This window comes from Myotis nattereri, assembly GCF_964212035.1.
Source record: "Myotis nattereri genome assembly, chromosome: 12".
NCBI lineage: Eukaryota > Metazoa > Chordata > Mammalia > Chiroptera > Vespertilionidae > Myotis > Myotis nattereri.
This window is the reverse complement of record NC_138087.1, coordinates 1,768,030-1,790,854: the sequence shown is the minus strand read 5'-3', so window position 1 is coordinate 1,790,854 and position 22,825 is coordinate 1,768,030.

The following is a 22,825-nucleotide window of genomic DNA, read 5'->3' as shown; positions in this document are numbered from 1 at the left end:
TACAACTCCGGCCACTTTAGCGAGCGTTTTGACTTGAATTTGCTTTCAAATATTAGGAATTCATGTTTATACAGCTCACCATTAGTGTAGAAAGACTGTAAGTGAGGACTATACTGCTAATGTTTACAATTGAGGCCGAATTTCTCTAGCGTCTTTTTGGTGAATCAGTTACTATCCTGCCGGTTCCATTACATACTTGTAAGAAAACTGTCTAATTGTGGTAAAACTCTTAAAATACGCAATTAGAGTTTCCAGAAATGATTAAAAACTTATAAGAAACCCTTGAAATAAAAGTTAGTAGATTCTTACTACATTTCCTGCTCTTTTCAATCATGGACATTACCCGTGGAAAGCAGAAAAATGACCTGAAAACTGATAATATTTACAACTCCTGCCACTTTGGCGAACGTTTTGACTTGAATTTGTTTTCAAATATTAGGAATTCATGTTTACACAGCTCACCATTAGTTTAGAAAGACTGTAAGTGAGGACTATACTGCTAATGTTTACAATTGAGGCCGAATTTCTCTAGCGTCTTTTTGGTGAATCAGTTACTATCCTGCCGGTTCCATTACATACTTGTAAGAAAACTGTCTTATTGTGGTAAAACTCTTAAAATACGCAATTAGAGTTTCCAGAAATGATTAAAAACTTATAAGAAACCCTTGAAATAAAAGTTTGTAGATTCTTACTACATTTCCTGCTGTTTTCAATCACGGACATGACCCGTGAAAAGCAGGGAAATGACCAGAAAACTGATAACATTTACAACTCCGGCCACTTTAGCGAGCGTTTTGACTTGAATTTGCTTTCAAATATTAGGAATTCATTTTTATACAGCTCACCATTAGTGTAGAAAGACTGTAAGTGAGGACTATACTGCTAATGTTTACAATTGAGGCCGAATTTCTCTAGCGTCTTTTTGGTGAATCAGTTAATATCCTGCCGGTTCCATTACATACTTGTAAGAAAACTATCTAATTGTGGTAAAACTCTTAAAATATGCAATTAGAGTTTCCAGAAATGATTAAAAACTTATAAGAAACCCTTGAAATAAAAGTTTGTAGATTCTTACTACATTTCCTGCTCTTTTCAATCACGGACATTACCCGTGGAAAGCAGAAAAATGACCAGAAAACTGATAGTATTTACAACTCCGGCCACTTTAGCGAGCATTTTGACTTGAATTTGTTTTCAAATATTAGGAATTCATGTTTAAACAGCTCACCATTAGTGTAGAAAGACTGTAAGTGAGGACTATACTGCTACTGTTTACAATTGAGGCCGAATTTCTCTAGCGTCTTTTTGGTGAATCAGTTACTATCCTGCCGGTTCCATTACATACTTGTAAGAAAACTGTCTAATTGTGGTAAAACTTTTTAAATACACAATTAGAGTTTCCAGAAATGATTAAATACTTATAAGAAACCCTTGAAATAAAAGTTTGTAGATTCTTACTACATTTCCTGCTGTATTCAATCACGGACATGACCCGTTTAAAGCAGGGAAATGACCAGAAAACTGATAATATTTACAACTCCGGCCACTTTAGCGAGCGTTTTGACTTGAATTTGCTTTCAAATATTAGGAATTCATGTTTATACAGCTCACCATTAGTGTAGAAAGACTGTAAGTGAGGACTATACTGCTAATGTTTACAATTGAGGCCGAATTTCTCTAGCGTCTTTTTGGTGAATCAGTTACTATCCTGCCGGTTCCATTACATACTTGTAAGAAAACTGTCTAATTGTGGTAAAACTCTTAAAATACGCAATTAGAGTTTCCAGAAATGATTAAAAACTTATAAGAAACCCTTGAAATAAAAGTTTGTAGATTCTTACTACATTTCCTGCTGTTTTCAATCACGGACATGACCCGTGAAAAGAAGGGAAATGACCAGAAAACTGATAATATTTACAACTCCGGCCACTTTAGCGAGCGTTTTGACTTGAATTTGCTTTCAAATATTAGGAATTCATGTTTATACAGCTCACCATTAGTGTAGAAAGACTGTAAGTGAGGACTATACTGCTAATGTTTACAATTGAGGCCGAATTTCTCTAGCGTCTTTTTGGTGAATCAGTTACTATCCTGCCGGTTCCATTTCATACTTGTAAGAAAACTGTCTAATTGTGGTAAATCTTTTAAAATACACAGTTAGAGTTTCCAGAAATGATTAAAAACTTATAAGAAACCCTTGAAATAAAAGTTTGTAGATTCTTACTACATTTCCTGCTGTTTTCAATCACGGATATTACCCGTGAAAAGCAGGGAAATGACCAGAAAACTGATAATATTTACAACTCCGGCCACTTTAGCGAGCGTTTTGACTTGAATTTGCTTTCAAATATTAGGAATTCATGTTTATACAGCTCACCATTAGTGTAGAAAGACTGTAAGTGAGGACAATACTGCTAATGTTTACAATTGAGGCCGAATTTCTCTAGCGTCTTTTTGGAGAATCAGTTAATATCCTGCCGGTTCCATTACATACTTGTAAGAAAACTGTCTAATTGTGGTAAAACTCTTAAAATACGCAATTAGAGTTTCCAGAAATGATTAAAAACTTAAAAGAAACCCTTGAAATAAAAGTTTGTAGATTCTTACTACATTTCCTGCTTTTTTCAATCACAGACATTACCCGTGAAAAGCAGAAAAATGACCAGAAAACTGATAGTATTTACAACTCCGGCCACTTTAGCGAGCATTTTGACTTGAATTTGCTTTCAAATCTTAGGAATTCATGTTTACACAGCTCACCATTAGTGTAGAAAACTGTAAGTGAGGACTATACTGCTAATGTTTACAATTGAGGCTGAATTTCTCTAGCGTCTTTTTGGTGAATCAGTTACTATCCTGCCGGTTCCATTACATACTTGTAAGAAAACTGTCTAATTGTGGTAAAACTCTTAAAATACGCAATTAGAGTTTCCAGAAATGATTAAAAACTTATAAGAAACCCTTGAAATAAAAGTTTGTAGATTCTTACTACATTTCCTGCTCTTTTCAATCACGGACATGACCCGTGAAAAGCAGGGAAATGACCAGAAAACTGATAATATTTACAACTCCGGCCACTTTAGCGAGCGTTTTGACTTGAATTTGCTTTCAAATATTAGGAATTCATGTTTACACAGCTCACAATTAGTGTAGAAAGACTGTAAGTGAGGACTATACTGCTAATGTTTACAATTGAGGCCGAATTTCTCTAGCGTCTTTTTGATGAATCAGTTACTATCCTGCCGGTTCCATTACATACTTGTAAGAAAACTGTCTAATTGTGGTAAAACTCTTAAAATACGCAATTAGAGTTTCCAGAAATGATTAAAAACTTATAAGAAACCCTTGAAATAAAAGTTTGTAGATTCTTACTACATTTCCTTCTGTTTTCAATCACGGACATGACCCGTGAAAAGCAGGGAAATGACCAGAAAACTGATAATATTTACAACTCCGGCCACTTTAGCGAGCGTTTTGACTTGAATTTGCTTTCAAATATTAGGAATTCATGTTTATACAGCTCACCATTAGTGTAGAAAGACTGTAAGTGAGGACTATACTGCTAATGTTTACAATTGAGGCCGAATTTCTCTAGCGTCTTTTTGGTGAATCAGTTACTATCCTGCCGGTTCCATTACATACTTATAAGAAAACTGTCTAATTGTGGTAAAACTCTTAAAATACGCAATTAGAGTTTCCAGAAATGATTAAAAACTTATAAGAAACCCTTGAAATAAAAGTTAGTAGATTCTTACTACATTTCCTGCTCTTTTCAATCACGGACATTACCCGTGGAAAGCAGAAAAATGACCTGAAAACTGATAATATTTACAACTCCTGCCACTTTGGCGAACGTTTTGACTTGAATTTGTTTTCAAATATTAGGAATTCATGTTTACACAGCTCACCATTAGTTTAGAAAGACTGTAAGTGAGGACTATACTGCTAATGTTTACAATTGAGGCCGAATTTCTCTAGCGTCTTTTTGGTGAATCAGTTACTATCCTGCCGGTTCCATTACATACTTGTAAGAAAACTGTCTAATTGTGGTAAAACTCTTAAAATACGCAATTAGAGTTTCCAGAAATGATTAAAAACTTATAAGAAACCCTTGAAATAAAAGTTTGTAGATTCTTACTACATTTCCTGCTGTTTTCAATCACGGACATGACCCGTGAAAAGCAGGGAAATGACCAGAAAACTGATAATATTTACAACTCCGGCCACTTTAGCGAGCGTTTTGACTTGAATTTGCTTTCAAATATTAGGAATTCATTTTTATACAGCTCACCATTAGTGTAGAAAGACTGTAAGTGAGGACTATACTGCTAATGTTTACAATTGAGGCCGAATTTCTCTAGCGTCTTTTTGGTGAATCAGTTAATATCCTGCCGGTTCCATTACATACTTGTAAGAAAACTATCTAATTGTGGTAAAACTCTTAAAATACGCAATTAGAGTTTCCAGAAATGATTAAAAACTTATAAGAAACCCTTGAAATAAAAGTTTGTAGATTCTTACTACATTTCCTGCTCTTTTCAATCACGGACATTACCCGTGGAAAGCAGAAAAATGACAAGAAAACAGATAGTATTTACAACTCCGGCCACTTTAGCGAGCATTTTGACTTGAATTTGTTTTCAAATATTAGGAATTCATGTTTACACAGCTCACCATTAGTGTAGAAAGACTGTAAGTGAGGACTATACTGCTACTGTTTACAATTGAGGCCGAATTTCTCTAGCGTCTTTTTGGTGAATCAGTTACTATCCTGCCGGTTCCATTACATACTTGTAAGAAAACTGTCTAATTGTGGTAAAACTTTTTAAATACACAATTAGAGTTTCCAGAAATGATTAAAAACTTATAAGAAACCCTTGAAATAAAAGTTTGTAGATTCTTACTACATTTCCTGCTGTATTCAATCACGGACATGACCCGTTTAAAGCAGGGAAATGACCAGAAAACTGATAATATTTACAACTCCGGCCACTTTAGCGAGCGTTATGACTTGAATTTGCTTTCAAATATTAGGAATTCATGTTTATACAGCTCACCATTAGTGTAGAAAGACTGTAAGTGAGGACTATACTGCTAATGTTTACAATTGAGGCCGAATTTCTCTAGCGTCTTTTTGGTGAATCAGTTACTATCCTGCCGGTTCCATTACATACTTGTAAGAAAACTGTCTAATTGTGGTAAAACTTTTTAAATACACAATTAGAGTTTCCAGAAATGATTAAATACTTATAAGAAACCCTTGAAATAAAAGTTTGTAGATTCTTACTACATTTCCGCTGTATTCAATCACGGACATGACCCGTTTAAAGCAGGAAATGACCAGAAAACTGATAATATTTACAACTCCGGCCACTTTAGCGAGTGTTTTGACTTGAATTTGCTTTCAAATCTTAGGAATTCATGTTTATACAGCTCACCATTAGTGTAGAAAGACTGTAAGTGAGGACTATACTGCTAATGTTTACAATTGAGGCCGAATTTCTCTAGCGTCTTTTTGGTGAATCAGTTACTATCCTTCCGGTTCCATTACATACTTGTAAGAAAACTGTCTAATTGTGGTAAAACTCTTAAAATACGCAATTAGAGTTTCCAGAAATGATTAAAAACTTATAAGAAACCCTTGAAATAAAAGTTAGTAGATTCTTACTACATTTCCTGCTGTTTTCAATCAGGGACATGACCCGTGAAAAGAAGGGAAATGACCAGAAAACTGATAATATTTACAACTCCGGCCACTTTAGCGAGCGTTTTGACTTGAATTTGCTTTCAAATATTAGGAATTCATGTTTATACAGCTCACCATTAGTGTAGAAAGACTGTAAGTGAGGACTATACTGCTAATGTTTACAATTGAGGCCGAATTTCTCTAGCGTCTTTTTGGTGAATCAGTTACTATCCTGCCGGTTCCATTACATACTTGTAAGAAAACTGTCTAATTGTGGTAAAACTCTTAAAATACGCAATTAGAGTTTCCAGAAATGATTAAAAACTTATAAGAAACCCTTGAAATAAAAGTTAGTAGATTCTTACTACATTTCCTGCTCTTTTCAATCACGGACATTACCCGTGGAAAGCAGAAAAATGACCAGAAAACTGATAGTATTTACAACTCCGGCCACTTTAGCGAGCGTTTTGACTTGAATTTGCTTTCAAATATTAGGAATTCATGTTTATACAGCTCACCATTAGTGTAGAAAGACTGTAAGTGAGGACTATACTGCTAATGTTTACAATTGAGGCCGAATTTCTCTAGCGTCTTTTTGGTGAATCAGTTACTATCCTGCCGGTTCCATTACATACTTGTAAGAAAACTGTCTAATTGTGGTAAAACTCTTAAAATACGCAATTAGAGTTTCCAGAAATGATTAAAAACTTATAAGAAACCCTTGAAATAAAAGTTTGTAGATTCTTACTACATTTCCTGCTGTTTTCAATCACGGACATGACCCGTGAAAAGCAGGGAAATGACCAGAAAACTGATAATATTTACAACTCCGGCCACTTTAGCGAGCGTTTTGACTTGAATTTGCTTTCAAATATTAGGAATTCATGTTTACACAGCTCACAATTAGTGTAGAAAGACTGTAAGTGAGGACTATACTGCTAATGTTTACAATTGAGGCCGAATTTCTCTAGCGTCTTTTTGGTGAATCAGTTACTATCCTGCCGGTTCCATTACATACTTGTAAGAAAACTGTCTAATTGTGGTAAAACTTTTTAAATACACAATTAGAGTTTCCAGAAATGATTAAAAACTTATAAGAAACCCATGAAATAAAAGTTAGTAGATTCTTACTACATTTCGTGCTGTTTTCAATCACGGACATGACCCGTGAAAAGCAGGGAAATGACCAGAAAACTGATAATATTTACAACTCCGGCCACTTTAGCGAGCGTTTTGACTTGAATTTGCTTTCAAATATTAGGAATTCATGTTTATACAGCTCACCATTAGTGTAGAAAGACTGTAAGTGAGGACTATACTGCTAATGTTTACAATTGAGGCCGAATTTCTCTAGCGTCTTTTTGGTGAATCAGTTACTATCCTGCCGGTTCCATTACATACTTGTAAGAAAACTATCTAATTGTGGTAAAACTCTTAAAATACGCAATTAGAGTTTCCAGAAATGATTAAAAACTTATAAGAAACCCTTGAAATAAAAGTTAGTAGATTCTTACTACATTTCCTGCTGTTTTCAATCACGGACATTACCCGTGGAAAGCAGAAAAATGACCTGAAAACTGATAATATTTACAACTCGGGCGACTTTGGCGAGCGTTTTGACTTGAATTTGTTTTCAAATATTAGGAATTCATGTTTACACAGCTCACCATTAGTTTAGAAAGACTGTAAGTGAGGACTATACTGCTAATGTTTACAATTGAGGCCGAATTTCTCTAGCGTCTTTTTGGTGAATCAGTTACTATCCTGCCGGTTCCATTACATACTTGTAAGAAAACTGTCTAATTGTAGTAAAACTTTTTAAATACACAATTAGAGTTTCCAGAAATGATTAAAAACTTATAAGAAACCCTTGAAATAAAAGTTTGTAGATTCTTACTACATTTCCTGCTGTTTTCAATCACGGACATGACCCGTTTAAAGCAGGGAAATGACCAGAAAACTGATAATATTTACAACTCCGGCCACTTTAGCGAGCGTTATGACTTGAATTTGCTTTCAAATATTAGGAATTCATGTTTATACAGCTCACCATTAGTGTAGAAAGACTGTAAGTGAGGACTATACTGCTAATGTTTACAATTGAGGCCGAATTTCTCTAGCGTCTTTTTGGTGAATCAGTTACTATCCTGCCGGTTCCATTACATACTTGTAAGAAAACTGTCTAATTGTGGTAAAACTTTTTAAATACACAATTAGAGTTTCCAGAAATGATTAAATACTTATAAGAAACCCTTGAAATAAAAGTTTGTAGATTCTTACTACATTTCCTGCTGTATTCAATCACGGACATGACCCGTTTAAAGCAGGAAATGACCAGAAAACTGATAATATTTACAACTCCGGCCACTTTAGCGAGCGTTTTGACTTGAATTTGCTTTCAAATCTTAGGAATTCATGTTTATACAGCTCACCATTAGTGTAGAAAGACTGTAAGTGAGGACTATACTGCTAATGTTTACAATTGAGGCCGAATTTCTCAAGCGTCTTTTTGGTGAATCAGTTACTATCCTTCCGGTTCCATTACATACTTGTAAGAAAACTGTCTAATTGTGGTAAAACTCTTAAAATACGCAATTAGAGTTTCCAGAAATGATTAAAAACTTATAAGAAACCCATGAAATAAAAGTTAGTAGATTCTTACTACATTTCGTGCTGTTTTCAATCACGGACATGCCCCGTGAAAAGCAGGGAAATGACCAGAAAACTGATAATATTTACAACTCCGGCCACTTTAGCGAGCGTTTTGACTTGAATTTGCTTTCAAATATTAGGAATTCATGTTTATACAGCTCACCATTAGTGTAGAAAGACTGTAAGTGAGGACTATACTGCTAATGTTTACAATTGAGGCCGAATTTCTCTAGCGTCTTTTTGGTGAATCAGTTACTATCCTGCCGGTTCCATTACATACTTGTAAGAAAACTATCTAATTGTGGTAAAACTCTTAAAATACGCAATTAGAGTTTTCAGAAATGATTAAAAACTTATAAGAAACCCTTGAAATAAAAGTTAGTAGATTCTTACTACATTTCCTGCTCTTTTCAATCACGGACAGTACCCGTGGAAAGCAGAAAAATGACCAGAAAACTGATAGTATTTACAACTCCGGCCACTTTAGCGAGCATTTTGACTTGAATTTGTTTTCAAATATTAGGAATTCATGTTTACACAGCTCACCATTAGTGTACAAAGACTGTAAGTGAGGACTATACTGCTAATGTTTACAATTGAGGCCGAATTTCTCTAGCGTCTTTTTGGTGAATCAGTTAATATCCTGCCGGTTCCATTACATACTTGTAAGAAAACTGTCTTATTGTGGTAAAACTTTTTAAATACACAATTAGAGTTTCCAGAAATGATTAAAAACTTATAAGAAACCCTTGAAATAAAAGTTTATAGATTCTTACTACATTTCCTGCTGTATTCAATCACGGACATGACCCGTGAAAAGCAGGGAAATGACCAGAAAACTGATAATATTTACAACTCCGGCCACTTTAGCGAGCGTTTTGACTTGAATTTGCTTTCAAATTTTAGGAATTCATGTTTATACAGCTCACCATTAGTGTAGAAAGACTGTAAGTGAGGACTATACTGCTAATGTTTACAATTGAGGCCGAATTTCTCTAGCGTCTTTTTGGTGAATCAGTTACTATCCTGCCGGTTCCATTACATACTTGTAAGAAAACTGTCTAATTGTGGTAAAACTCTTAAAATACGCAATTAGAGTTTCCAGAAATGATTAAAAACTTATAAGAAACCCTTGAAATAAAAGTTTGTAGATTCTTACTACATTTCCTGCTGTTTTCAATCACGGACATGACCCGTGAAAAGCAGGGAAATGACCAGAAAACTGATAATATTTACAACTCCGGCCACTTTAGCGAGCGTTTTGACTTGAATTTGCTTTCAAATATTAGGAATTCATGTTTATACAGCTCACCATTAGTGTAGAAAGACTGTAAGTGAGGACTATACTGCTAATGTTTACAATTGAGGCCGAATTTCTCTAGCGTCTTTTTGGTGAATCAGTTACTATCCTGCCGGTTCCATTACATACTTGTAAGAAAACTGTCTAATTGTGGTAAAACTCTTAAAATACGCAATTAGAGTTTCCAGAAATGATTAAAAACTTATAAGAAACCCTTGAAATAAAAGTTAGTAGATTCTTACTACATTTCCTGCTGTTTTCAATCACGGACATTACCCGTGGAAAGCAGAAAAATGACCTGAAAACTGATAATATTTACAACTCGGGCGACTTTGGCGAGCGTTTTGACTTGAATTTGTTTTCAAATATTAGGAATTCATGTTTACACAGCTCACCATTAGTTTAGAAAGACTGTAAGTGAGGACTATACTGCTAATGTTTACAATTGAGGCCGAATTTCTCTAGCGTCTTTTTGGTGAATCAGTTACTATCCTGCCGGTTCCATTACATACTTGTAAGAAAACTGTCTAATTGTAGTAAAACTTTTTAAATACACAATTAGAGTTTCCAGAAATGATTAAAAACTTATAAGAAACCCTTGAAATAAAAGTTTGTAGATTCTTACTACATTTCCTGCTGTTTTCAATCACGGACATGACCCGTGAAAAGCAGGGAAATGACCAGAAAACTGATAATATTTACAACTCCGGCCACTTTAGCGAGCGTTTTGACTTGAATTTGCTTTCAAATATTAGGAATTCATGTTTATACAGCTCACCATTAGTGTAGAAAGACTGTAAGTGAGGACTATACTGCTAATGTTTACAATTGAGGCCGAATTTCTCTAGCGTCTTTTTGGTGAATCAGTTACTATCCTGCCGGTTCCATTACATACTTGTAAGAAAACTGTCTAATTGTGGTAAAACTCTTAAAATACGCAATTAGAGTTTCCAGAAATGATTAAAAACTTATAAGAAACCCTTGAAATAAAAGTTAGTAGATTCTTACTACATTTCCTGCTCTTTTCAATCACGGACATTACCCGTGGAAAGCAGAAAAATGACCTGAAAACTGATAATATTTACAACTCCTGCCACTTTGGCGAATGTTTTGACTTGAATTTGTTTTCAAATATTAGGAATTCATGTTTACACAGCTCACCATTAGTTTAGAAAGACTGTAAGTGAGGACTATACTGCTAATGTTTACAATTGAGGCCGAATTTCTCTAGCGTCTTTTTGGTGAATCAGTTACTATCCTGCCGGTTCCATTACATACTTGTAAGAAAACTGTCTAATTGTGGTAAAACTCTTAAAATACGCAATTAGAGTTTCCAGAAATGATTAAAAACTTATAAGAAACCCTTGAAATAAAAGTTAGTAGATTCTTACTACATTTCCTGCTCTTTTCAATCACGGACATTACCCGTGGAAAGCAGAAAAATGACCAGAAAACTGATAGTATTTACAACTCCGGCCACTTTAGCGAGCATTTTGACTTGAATTTGTTTTCAAATATTAGGAATTCATGTTTACACAGCTCACCATTAGTGTAGAAAGACTGTAAGTGAGGACTATACTGCTAATGTTTACAATTGAGGCCGAATTTCTCTAGCGTCTTTTTGGTGAATCAGTTACTATCCTGCCGGTTCCATTACATACTTGTAAGAAAACTGTCTAATTGTGGTAAAACTTTTTAAATACACAATTAGAGTTTCCAGAAATGATTAAAAACTTATAAGAAACCCTTGAAATAAAAGTTTGTAGATGCTTACTACATTTCCTGCTGTATTCAATCACGGACATGACCCGTTTAAAGCAGGGAAATGACCAGAAAACTGATAATATTTACAACTCCGGCCACTTTAGCGAGCGTTTTGCCTTGAATTTGCTTTCAAATATTAGGAATTCATGTTTATACAGCTCACCATTAGTGTAGAAAGACTGTAAGTGAGGACTATACTGCTAATGTTTACAATTGAGGCCGAATTTCTCTAGCGTCTTTTTGGTGAATCAGTTACTATCCTGCCGGTTCCATTACATACTTGTAAGAAAACTGTCTAATTGTGGTAAAACTTTTTAAATACACAATTAGAGTTTCCAGAAATGATTAAATACTTATAAGAAACCCTTGAAATAAAAGTTTGTAGATTCTTACTACATTTCCTGCTGTATTCAATCACGGACATGACCCGTTTAAAGCAGGGAAATGACCAGAAAACTGATAATATTTACAACTCCGGCCACTTTAGCGAGCGTTTTGACTTGAATTTGCTTTCAAATATTAGGAATTCATGTTTATACAGCTCACCATTAGTGTAGAAAGACTGTAAGTGAGGACTATACTGCTAATGTTTACAATTGAGGCCGAATTTCTCTAGCGTCTTTTTGGTGAATCAGTTACTATCCTGCCGGTTCCATTACATACTTGTAAGAAAACTGTCTAATTGTGGTAAAACTCTTAAAATACGCAATTAGAGTTTCCAGAAATGATTAAAAACTTATAAGAAACCCTTGAAATAAAAGTTTGTAGATTCTTACTACATTTCCTGCTGTTTTCAATCACGGACATGACCCGTGAAAAGCAGGGAAATGACCAGAAAACTGATAATATTTACAACTCCGGCCACTTTAGCGAGCGTTTTGACTTGAATTTGCTTTCAAATATTAGGAATTCATGTTTATACAGCTCACCATTAGTGTAGAAAGACTGTAAGTGAGGACTATACTGCTAATGTTTACAATTGAGGCCGAATTTCTCTAGCGTCTTTTTGGGGAATCAGTTACTATCCTGCCGGTTCCATTACATACTTGTAAGAAAACTGTCTAATTGTGGTAAAACTCTTAAAATACGCAATTAGAGTTTCCAGAAATGATTAAAAACTTATAAGAAACCCTTGAAATAAAAGTTAGTAGATTCTTACTACATTTCCTGCTCTTTTCAATCACGGACATTACCCGTGAAAAGCAGGGAAATGACCAGAAAACTGATAGTATTTACAACTCCGGCCACTTTAGCGAGCATTTTGACTTGAATTTGTTTTCAAATATTAGGAATTCATGTTTACACAGCTCACCATTAGTGTAGAAAGACTGTAAGTGAGGACTATACTGCTAATGTTTACAATTGAGGCCGAATTTCTCTAGCGTCTTTTTGGTGAATCAGTTACTATCCTGCCGGTTCCATTACATACTTGTTAGAAAACTGTCTAATTGTGGTAAAACTTTTTAAATACACAATTAGAGTTTCCAGAAATGATTAAAAACTTATAAGAAACCCTTGAAATAAAAGTTTGTAGATTCTTACTACATTTCCTGCTGTATTCAATCACGGACATGACCCGTTTAAAGCAGGGAAATGACCAGAAAACTGATAATATTTACAACTCCGGCCACTTTAGCGAGCGTTTTGACTTGAATTTGCTTTCAAATATTAGGAATTCATGTTTATACAGCTCACCATTAGTGTAGAAAGACTGTAAGTGAGGACTATACTGCTAATGTTTACAATTGAGGCCGAATTTCTCTAGCGTCTTTTTGGTGAATCAGTTACTATCCTGCCGGTTGCATTACATACTTTAAGAAAACTGTCTAATTGTGGTAAAACTCTTAAAATACGCAATTAGAGTTTCCAGAAATGATTAAAAACTTATAAGAAACCCTTGAAATAAAAGTTTGTAGATTCTTACTTCATTTCCTGCTGTTTTCAATCACGGACATGACCCGTGAAAAGCAGGGAAATGACCAGAAAACTGATAATATTTACAACTCCGGCCACTTTAGCGAGCGTTTTGACTTGAATTTGCTTTCAAATATTAGGAATTCATGTTTATACAGCTCACCATTAGTGTAGAAAGACTGTAAGTGAGGACTATACTGCTAATGTTTACAATTGAGGCCGAATTTCTCTAGCGTCTTTTTGGTGAATCAGTTACTATCCTGCCGGTTCCATTACATACTTGTAAGAAAACTGTCTAATTGTGGTAAAACTCTTAAAATACGCAATTAGAGTTTCCAGAAATGATTAAAAACTTATAAGAAACCCTTGAAATAAAAGTTAGTAGATTCTTACTACATTTCCTGCTGTTTTCAATCACGGACATTACCCGTGGAAAGCAGAAAAATGACCTGAAAACTGATAATATTTACAACTCCGGCGACTTTGGCGAGCGTTTTGACTTGAATTTGTTTTCAAATATTAGGAATTCATGTTTACACAGCTCACCATTAGTTTAGAAAGACTGTAAGTGAGGACTATACTGCTAATGTTTACAATTGAGGCCGAATTTCTCTAGCGTCTTTTTGGTGAATCAGTTACTATCCTGCCGGTTCCATTACATACTTGTAAGAAAAATGTCTAATTGTAGTAAAACTTTTTAAATACACAATTAGAGTTTCCAGAAATGATTAAAAACTTATAAGAAACCCTTGAAATAAAAGTTTGTAGATTCTTACTACATTTCCTGCTGTTTTCAATCACGGACATGACCCGTGAAAAGCAGGGAAATGACCAGAAAACTGATAATATTTACAACTCCGGCCACTTTAGCGAGCGTTTTGACTTGAATTTGCTTTCAAATATTAGGAATTCATGTTTATACAGCTCACCATTAGTGTAGAAAGACTGTAAGTGAGGACTATACTGCTAATGTTTACAATTGAGGCCGAATTTCTCTAGCGTCTTTTTGGTGAATCAGTTACTATCCTGCCGGTTCCATTACATACTTGTAAGAAAACTGTCTAATTGTGGTAAAACTCTTAAAATACGCAATTAGAGTTTCCAGAAATGATTAAAAACTTATAAGAAACCCTTGAAATAAAAGTTTGTAGATTCTTCCTACATTTCCTGCTCTTTTCAATCACGGACATTACCCGTGGAAAGCAGAAAAATGACCTGAAAACTGATAATATTTACAACTCCGGCGACTTTGGCGACCGTTTTGACTTGAATTTGTTTTCAAATATTAGGAATTCATGTTTACACAGCTCACCATTAGTTTAGAAAGACTGTAAGTGAGGACTATACTGCTAATGTTTACAATTGAGGCCGAATTTCTCTAGCGTCTTTTTGGTGAATCAGTTAATATCCTGCCGGTTCCATTACATACTTGTAAGAAAACTGTCTAATTGTGGTAAAACTTTTTAAATACACAATTAGAGTTTCCAGAAATGATTAAAAACTTATAAGAAACCCTTGAAATAAAAGTTTATAGATTCTTACTACATTTCCTGCTGTATTCAATCACGGACATGACCCGTGAAAAGCAGGGAAATGACCAGAAAACTGATAATATTTACAACTCCGGCCACTTTAGCGAGCGTTTTGACTTGAATTTGCTTTCAAATATTAGGAATTCATGTTTATACAGCTCACCATTAGTGTAGAAAGACTGTAAGTGAGGACTATACTGCTAATGTTTACAATTGAGGCCGAATTTCTCTAGCGTCTTTTTGGTGAATCAGTTACTATCCTGCCGGTTCCATTACATACTTGTAAGAAAACTGTCTAATTGTGGTAAAACTCTTAAAATACGCAATTAGAGTTTCCAGAAATGATTAAAAACTTATAAGAAACCCTTGAAATAAAAGTTTGTAGATTCTTACTACATTTCCTGCTGTTTTCAATAACGGACATGACCCGTGAAAAGCAGGGAAATGACCAGAAAACTGATAATATTTACAACTCCGGCCAGTTTAGCGAGCGTTTTGACTTGAATTTGCTTTCAAATATTAGGAATTCATGTTTATACAGCTCACCATTAGTGTAGAAAGACTGTAAGTGAGGACTATACTGCTAATGTTTACAATTGAGGCCGAATTTCTCTAGCGTCTTTTTGGTGAATCAGTTACTATCCTGCCGGTTGCATTACATACTTGTAAGAAAACTGTCTAATTGTGGTAAAACTCTTAAAATACGCAATTAGAGTTTCCAGAAATGATTAAAAACTTATAAGAAACCCTTGAAATAAAAGTTTGTAGATTCTTACTTCATTTCCTGCTGTTTTCAATCACGGACATGACCCGTGAAAAGCAGGGAAATGACCAGAAAACTGATAATATTTACAACTCCGGCCACTTTAGCGAGCGTTTTGACTTGAATTTGCTTTCAAATATTAGGAATTCATGTTTATACAGCTCACCATTAGTGTAGAAAGACTGTAAGTGAGGACTATACTGCTAATGTTTACAATTGAGGCCGAATTTCTCTAGCGTCTTTTTGGTGAATCAGTTACTATCCTGCCGGTTCCATTACATACTTGTAAGAAAACTGTCTAATTGTGGTAAAACTCTTAAAATACGCAATTAGAGTTTCCAGAAATGATTAAAAACTTATAAGAAACCCTTCAAATAAAAGTTTGTAGATTCTTACTACATTTCCTGCTGTTTTCAATCACGGACATGACCCGTGAAAAGCAGGGAAATGACCAGAAAACTGATAATATTTACAACTCCGGCCACTTTAGCGAGCGTTTTGACTTGAATTTGCTTTCAAATATTAGGAATTCATGTTTATACAGCTCACCATTAGTGTAGAAAGACTGTAAGTGAGGACTATACTGCTAATGTTTACAATTGAGGCCGAATTTCTCTAGCGTCTTTTTGGTGAATCAGTTAATATCCTGCCGGTTCCATTACATACTTGTAAGAAAACTGACGAATTGTGGTAAATCTTTTAAAATACGCAATTAGAGTTTCCAGAAATGATTAAAAACTTATAAGAAACCCTTGAAATAAAAGTTTGTAGATTCTTACTACATTTCCTGCTGTATTCAATCACGGACATGACCCGTTTAAAGCAGGGAAATGACCATAAAACTGATAATATTTACAACTCCGGCCACTTTAGCGAGCGTTTTGACTTGAATTTGCTTTCAAATATTAGGAATTCATGTTTATACAGCTCACCATTAGTGTAGAAAGACTGTAAGTGAGGACTATACTGCTAATGTTTACAATTGAGGCCGAATTTCTCTAGCGTCTTTTTGGTGAATCAGTTACTATCCTGCCGGTTCCATTACATACTTGTAAGAAAACTGTCTAATTGTGGTAAAACTTTTTAAATACACAATTAGAGTTTCCAGAAATGATTAAATACTTATAAGAAACCCTTGAAATAAAAGTTTGTAGATTCTTACTGCATTTCCTGCTGTATTCAATCACGGACATGACCCGTTTAAAGCAGGGAAATGACCAGAAAACTGATAATATTTACAACTCCGGCCACTTTAGCGAGCGTTTTGACTTGAATTTGCTTTCAAATATTAGGAATTCATGTTTATACAGCTCACCATTAGTGTAGAAAGACTGTAAGTGAGGACTATACTGCTAATGTTTACAATTGAGGCCGAATTTCACTAGCGTCTTTTTGGTGAATCAGTTACTATCCTGCCGGTTCCATTACATACTTGTAAGAAAACTGTCTAATTGTGGTAAAACTCTTAAAATACGCAATTAGAGTTTCCAGAAATGATTAAAAACTTATAAGAAACCCTTGAAATAAAAGTTTGTAGATTCTTACTACATTTCCTGCTGTTTTCAATCACGGACATGACCCGTGAAAAGCAGGGAAATGACCAGAAAACTGATAATATTTACAACTCCGGCCACTTTAGCGAGCGTTTTGACTTGAATTTGCTTTCAAATATTAGGAATTCATGTTTATACAGCTCACCATTAGTGTAGAAAGACTGTAAGTGAGGACTATACTGCTAATGTTTACAATTGAGGCCGAATTTCTCTAGCGTCTTTTTGGTGAATCAGTTACTATCCTGCCGGTTCCATTACATACTTGTAAGAAAACTGTCTAATTGTGGTAAAACTCTTAAAATACGCAATTAGAGTTTCCAGAAATGATTAAAAACTTATAAGAAACCCTTGAAATAAAAGTTAGTAGATTCTTACTACATTTCCTGCTCTTTTCAATCACGGACATTACCCGTGGAAAGCAGAAAAATGACCAGAAAACTGATAGTATTTACAACTCCGGCCACTTTAGCGAGCATTTTGACTTGAATTTGTTTTCAAATATTAGGAATTCATGTTTACACAGCTCACCATTAGTGTAGAAAGACTGTAAGTGAGGACTATACTGCTAATGTTTACAATTGAGGCCGAATTTCTCTAGCGTCTTTTTGGTGAATCAGTTACTATCCTGCCGGTTCCATTACATACTTGTAAGAAAACTGTCTAATTGTGGTAAAACTCTTAAAATACGCAATTAGAGTTTCCAGAAATGATTAAAAACTTATAAGAAACCCTTGAAATAAAAGTTTGTAGATTCTTACTACATTTCCTGCTGTTTTCAATAACGGACATGACCCGTGAAAAGCAGGGAAATGACCAGAAAACTGATAATATTTACAACTCCGGCCAGTTTAGCGAGCGTTTTGACTTGAATTTGCTTTCAAATATTAGGAATTCATGTTTATACAGCTCACCATTAGTGTAGAAAGACTGTAAGTGAGGACTATACTGCTAATGTTTACAATTGAGGCCGAATTTCTCTAGCGTCTTTTTGGTGAATCAGTTACTATCCTGCCGGTTGCATTACATACTTGTAAGAAAACTGTCTAATTGTGGTAAAACTCTTAAAATACGCAATTAGAGTTTCCAGAAATGATTAAAAACTTATAAGAAACCCTTGAAATAAAAGTTTGTAGATTCTTACTTCATTTCCTGCTGTTTTCAATCACGGACATGACCCGTGAAAAGCAGGGAAATGACCAGAAAACTGATAATATTTACAACTCCGGCCACTTTAGCGAGCGTTTTGACTTGAATTTGCTTTCAACTATTAGGAATTCATGTTTATACACCTCACCATTAGTGTAGAAAGACTGTAAGTGAGGACTATACTGCTAATGTTTACAATTGAGGCCGAATTTCTCTAGCGTCTTTTTGGTGAATCAGTTACTATCCTGCCGGTTCCATTACATACTTGTAAGAAAACTGTCTAATTGTGGTAAAACTCTTAAAATACGCAATTAGAGTTTCCAGAAATGATTAAAAACTTATACGAAACCCTTGAAATAAAAGTTTGTAGATTCTTACTACATTTCCTGCTCTTTTCAATCACGGACATTACCCGTGGAAAGCAGAAAAATGACCTGAAAACTGATAATATTTACAACTCCGGCCACTTTAGCGAGCGTTTTGACTTGAATTTGCTTTCAAATATTAGGAATTCATGTTTATACAGCTCACCATTAGTGTAGAAAGACTGTAAGTGAGGACTATACTGCTAATGTTTACAATTGAGGCCGAATTTCTCTAGCGTCTTTTTGGTGAATCAGTTACTATCCTGCCGGTTCCATTACATACTTGTAAGAAAACTGTCTAATTGGGGTAAAACTCTTAAAATACGCAATTAGAGTTTCCAGAAATGATTAAAAACTTATAAGAAACCCTTGAAATAAAAGTTTGTAGATTCTTACTACATTTCCTGCTGTTTTCAATCACGGACATGACCCGTGAAAAGCAGGGAAATGACCAGAAAACTGATAATATTTACAACTCCGGCCACTTTAGCGAGCGTTTTGACTTGAATTTGCTTTCAACTATTAGGAATTCATGTTTATACACCTCACCATTAGTGTAGAAAGACTGTAAGTGAGGACTATACTGCTAATGTTTACAATTGAGGCCGAATTTCTCTAGCGTCTTTTTGGTGAATCAGTTACTATCCTGCCGGTTCCATTACATACTTGTAAGAAAACTGTCTAATTGTGGTAAAACTCTTAAAATACGCAATTAGAGTTTCCAGAAATGATTAAAAACTTATACGAAACCCTTGAAATAAAAGTTTGTAGATTTTTACTACATTTCCTGCTCTTTTCAATCACGGACATTACCCGTGGAAAGCAGAAAAATGACCTGAAAACTGATAATATTTACAACTCCGGCCACTTTAGCGAGCGTTTTGACTTGAATTTGTTTTCAAATATTAGGAATTCATGTTTACACAGCTCACCATTAGTTTAGAAAGACTGTAAGTGAGGACTATACTGCTAATGTTTACAATTGAGGCCGAATTTCTCTAGCGTCTTTTTGGTGAATCAGTTAATATCCTGCTGGTTCCATTACATACTTGTAAGAAAACTATCTAATTGTGGTAAAACTATTAAAATACGCAATTAGAGTTTCCAGAAATGATTAAAAACTTATAAGAAACCCTTGAAATAAAAGTTTGTAGATTCTTACTACATTTCCTGCTGTTTTCAATCATGGACATTACCCGTGGAAAGCAGAAAAATGACCAGAAAACTGATAGTATTTACAACTCCGGCCACTTTAGCGAGCGTTTTGACTTGAATTTGTTTTCAAATATTAGGAATTCATGTTTACACAGCTCACCATTAGTGTAGAAAGACTGTAAGTGAGGACTATACTGCTAATGTTTACAATTGTGGCCGAATTTCTCTAGCGTCTTTTTGGTGAATCAGTTAATATCCTTTCGGTTCCATTACATACTTGTAAGAAAACTGTCTAATTGTGGTAAAACTCTTAAAATACGCAATTAGAGTTTCCAGAAATGATTAAAAACTTATAAGAAACCCTTGAAATAAAAGTTTGTAGATTCTTACTACATTTCCTGCTTTTTTCAATCACGGACATGACCCGTGAAAAGCAGGGAAATGACCAGAAAACTGATAATATTTACAACTCCGGCCACTTTAGCGAGCGTTTTGACTTGAATTTGCTTTCAAATATTAGGAATTCATGTTTATACAGCTCACCATTAGTGTAGAAAGACTGTAAGTGAGGACTATACTGCTAATGTTTACAATTGAGGCCGAATTTCTCTAGCGTCTTTTTGGTGAATCAGTTACTATCCTGCCGGTTCCATTACATACTTGTAAGAAAACTATCTAATTGTGGTAAAACTCTTAAAATACGCAATTAGAGTTTCCAGAAATGATTAAAAACTTATAAGAAACCCTTGAAATAAAAGTTAGTAGATTCTTACTACATTTCCTGCTCTTTTCAATCACGGACATGACCCGTGGAAAGCAGAAAAATGACCTGAAAACTGATAATATTTACAACTCCGGCCACTTTGGCGAGCGTTTTGACTTGAATTTGTTTTCAAATATTAGGAATTCATGTTTACACAGCTCACCATTAGTTTAGAAAGACTGTAAGTGAGGACTATACTGCTAATGTTTACAATTGAGGCCGAATTTCTCTAGCGTCTTTTTGGTGAATCAGTTACTATCCTGCCGGTTCCATTACATACTTGTAAGAAAACTGTCTAATTGTGGTAAAACTCTTAAAATACGCAATTAGAGTTTCCAGAAATGATTAAAAACTTATAAGAAACCCTTGAAATAAAAGTTTGTAGATTCTTACTACATTTCCTGCTGTTTTCAATAACGGACATGACCCGTGAAAAGCAGGGAAATGACCAGAAAACTGATAATATTTACAACTCCGGCCAGTTTAGCGAGCGTTTTGACTTGAATTTGCTTTCAAATATTAGGAATTCATGTTTATACAGCTCACCATTAGTGTAGAAAGACTGTAAGTGAGGACTATACTGCTAATGTTTACAATTGAGGCCGAATTTCTCTAGCGTCTTTTTGGTGAATCAGTTACTATCCTGCCGGTTGCATTACATACTTGTAAGAAAACTGTCTAATTGTGGTAAAACTCTTAAAATACGCAATTAGAGTTTCCAGAAATGATTAAAAACTTATAAGAAACCCTTGAAATAAAAGTTTGTAGATTCTTACTTCATTTCCTGCTGTTTTCAATCACGGACATGACCCGTGAAAAGCAGGGAAATGACCAGAAAACTGATAATATTTACAACTCCGGCCACTTTAGCGAGCGTTTTGACTTGAATTTGCTTTCAACTATTAGGAATTCATGTTTATACACCTCACCATTAGTGTAGAAAGACTGTAAGTGAGCACTATACTGCTAATGTTTACAATTGAGGCCGAATTTCTCTAGCGTCTTTTTGGTGAATCAGTTACTATCCTGTCGGTTCCATTACATACTTGTAAGAAAACTGTCTAATTGTGGTAAAACTCTTAAAATACGCAATTAGAGTTTCCAGAAATGATTAAAAACTTATACGAAACCCTTGAAATAAAAGTTTGTAGATTCTTACTACATTTCCTGCTCTTTTCAATCACGGACATTACCCGTGGAAAGCAGAAAAATGACCAGAAAACTGATAATATTTACAACTCCGGCCACTTTAGCGAGCGTTTTGACTTGAATTTGCTTTCAAATATTAGGAATTCATGTTTATACAGCTCACCATTAGTGTAGAAAGACTGTAAGTGAGGACTATACTGCTAATGTTTACAATTGAGGCCGAATTTCTCTAGCGTCTTTTTGGTGAATCAGTTACTATCCTGCCGGTTCCATTACATACTTGTAAGAAAACTGTCTAATTGGGGTAAAACTCTTAAAATACGCAATTAGAGTTTCCAGAAATGATTAAAAACTTATAAGAAACCCTTGAAATAAAAGTTTGTAGATTCTTACTACATTTCCTGCTGTTTTCAATCACGGACATGACCCGTGAAAAGCAGTTAAATGACCAGAAAACTGATAATATTTACAACTCCGGCCACTTTAGCGAGCGTTTTGACTTGAATTTGCTTTCAACTATTAGGAATTCATGTTTATACACCTCACCATTAGTGTAGAAAGACTGTAAGTGAGGACTATACTGCTAATGTTTACAATTGAGGCCGAATTTCTCTAGCGTCTTTTTGGTGAATCAGTTACTATCCTGCCGGTTCCATTACATACTTGTAAGAAAACTGTCTAATTGTGGTAAAACTCTTAAAATACGCAATTAGAGTTTCCAGAAATGATTAAAAACTTATACGAAACCCTTGAAATAAAAGTTTGTAGATTCTTACTACATTTCCTGCTCTTTTCAATCACGGACATTACCCGTGGAAAGCAGAAAAATGACCTGAAAACTGATAATATTTACAACTCCGGCCACTTTGGCAAGCGTTTTGACTTGAATTTGTTTTCAAATATTAGGAATTCATGTTTACACAGCTCACCATTAGTTTAGAAAGACTGTAAGTGAGGACTATACTGCTAATGTTTACAATTGAGGCCGAATTTCTCTAGCGTCTTTTTGGTGAATCAGTTAATATCCTGCTGGTTCCATTACATACTTGTAAGAAAACTATCTAATTGTGGTAAAACTCTTAA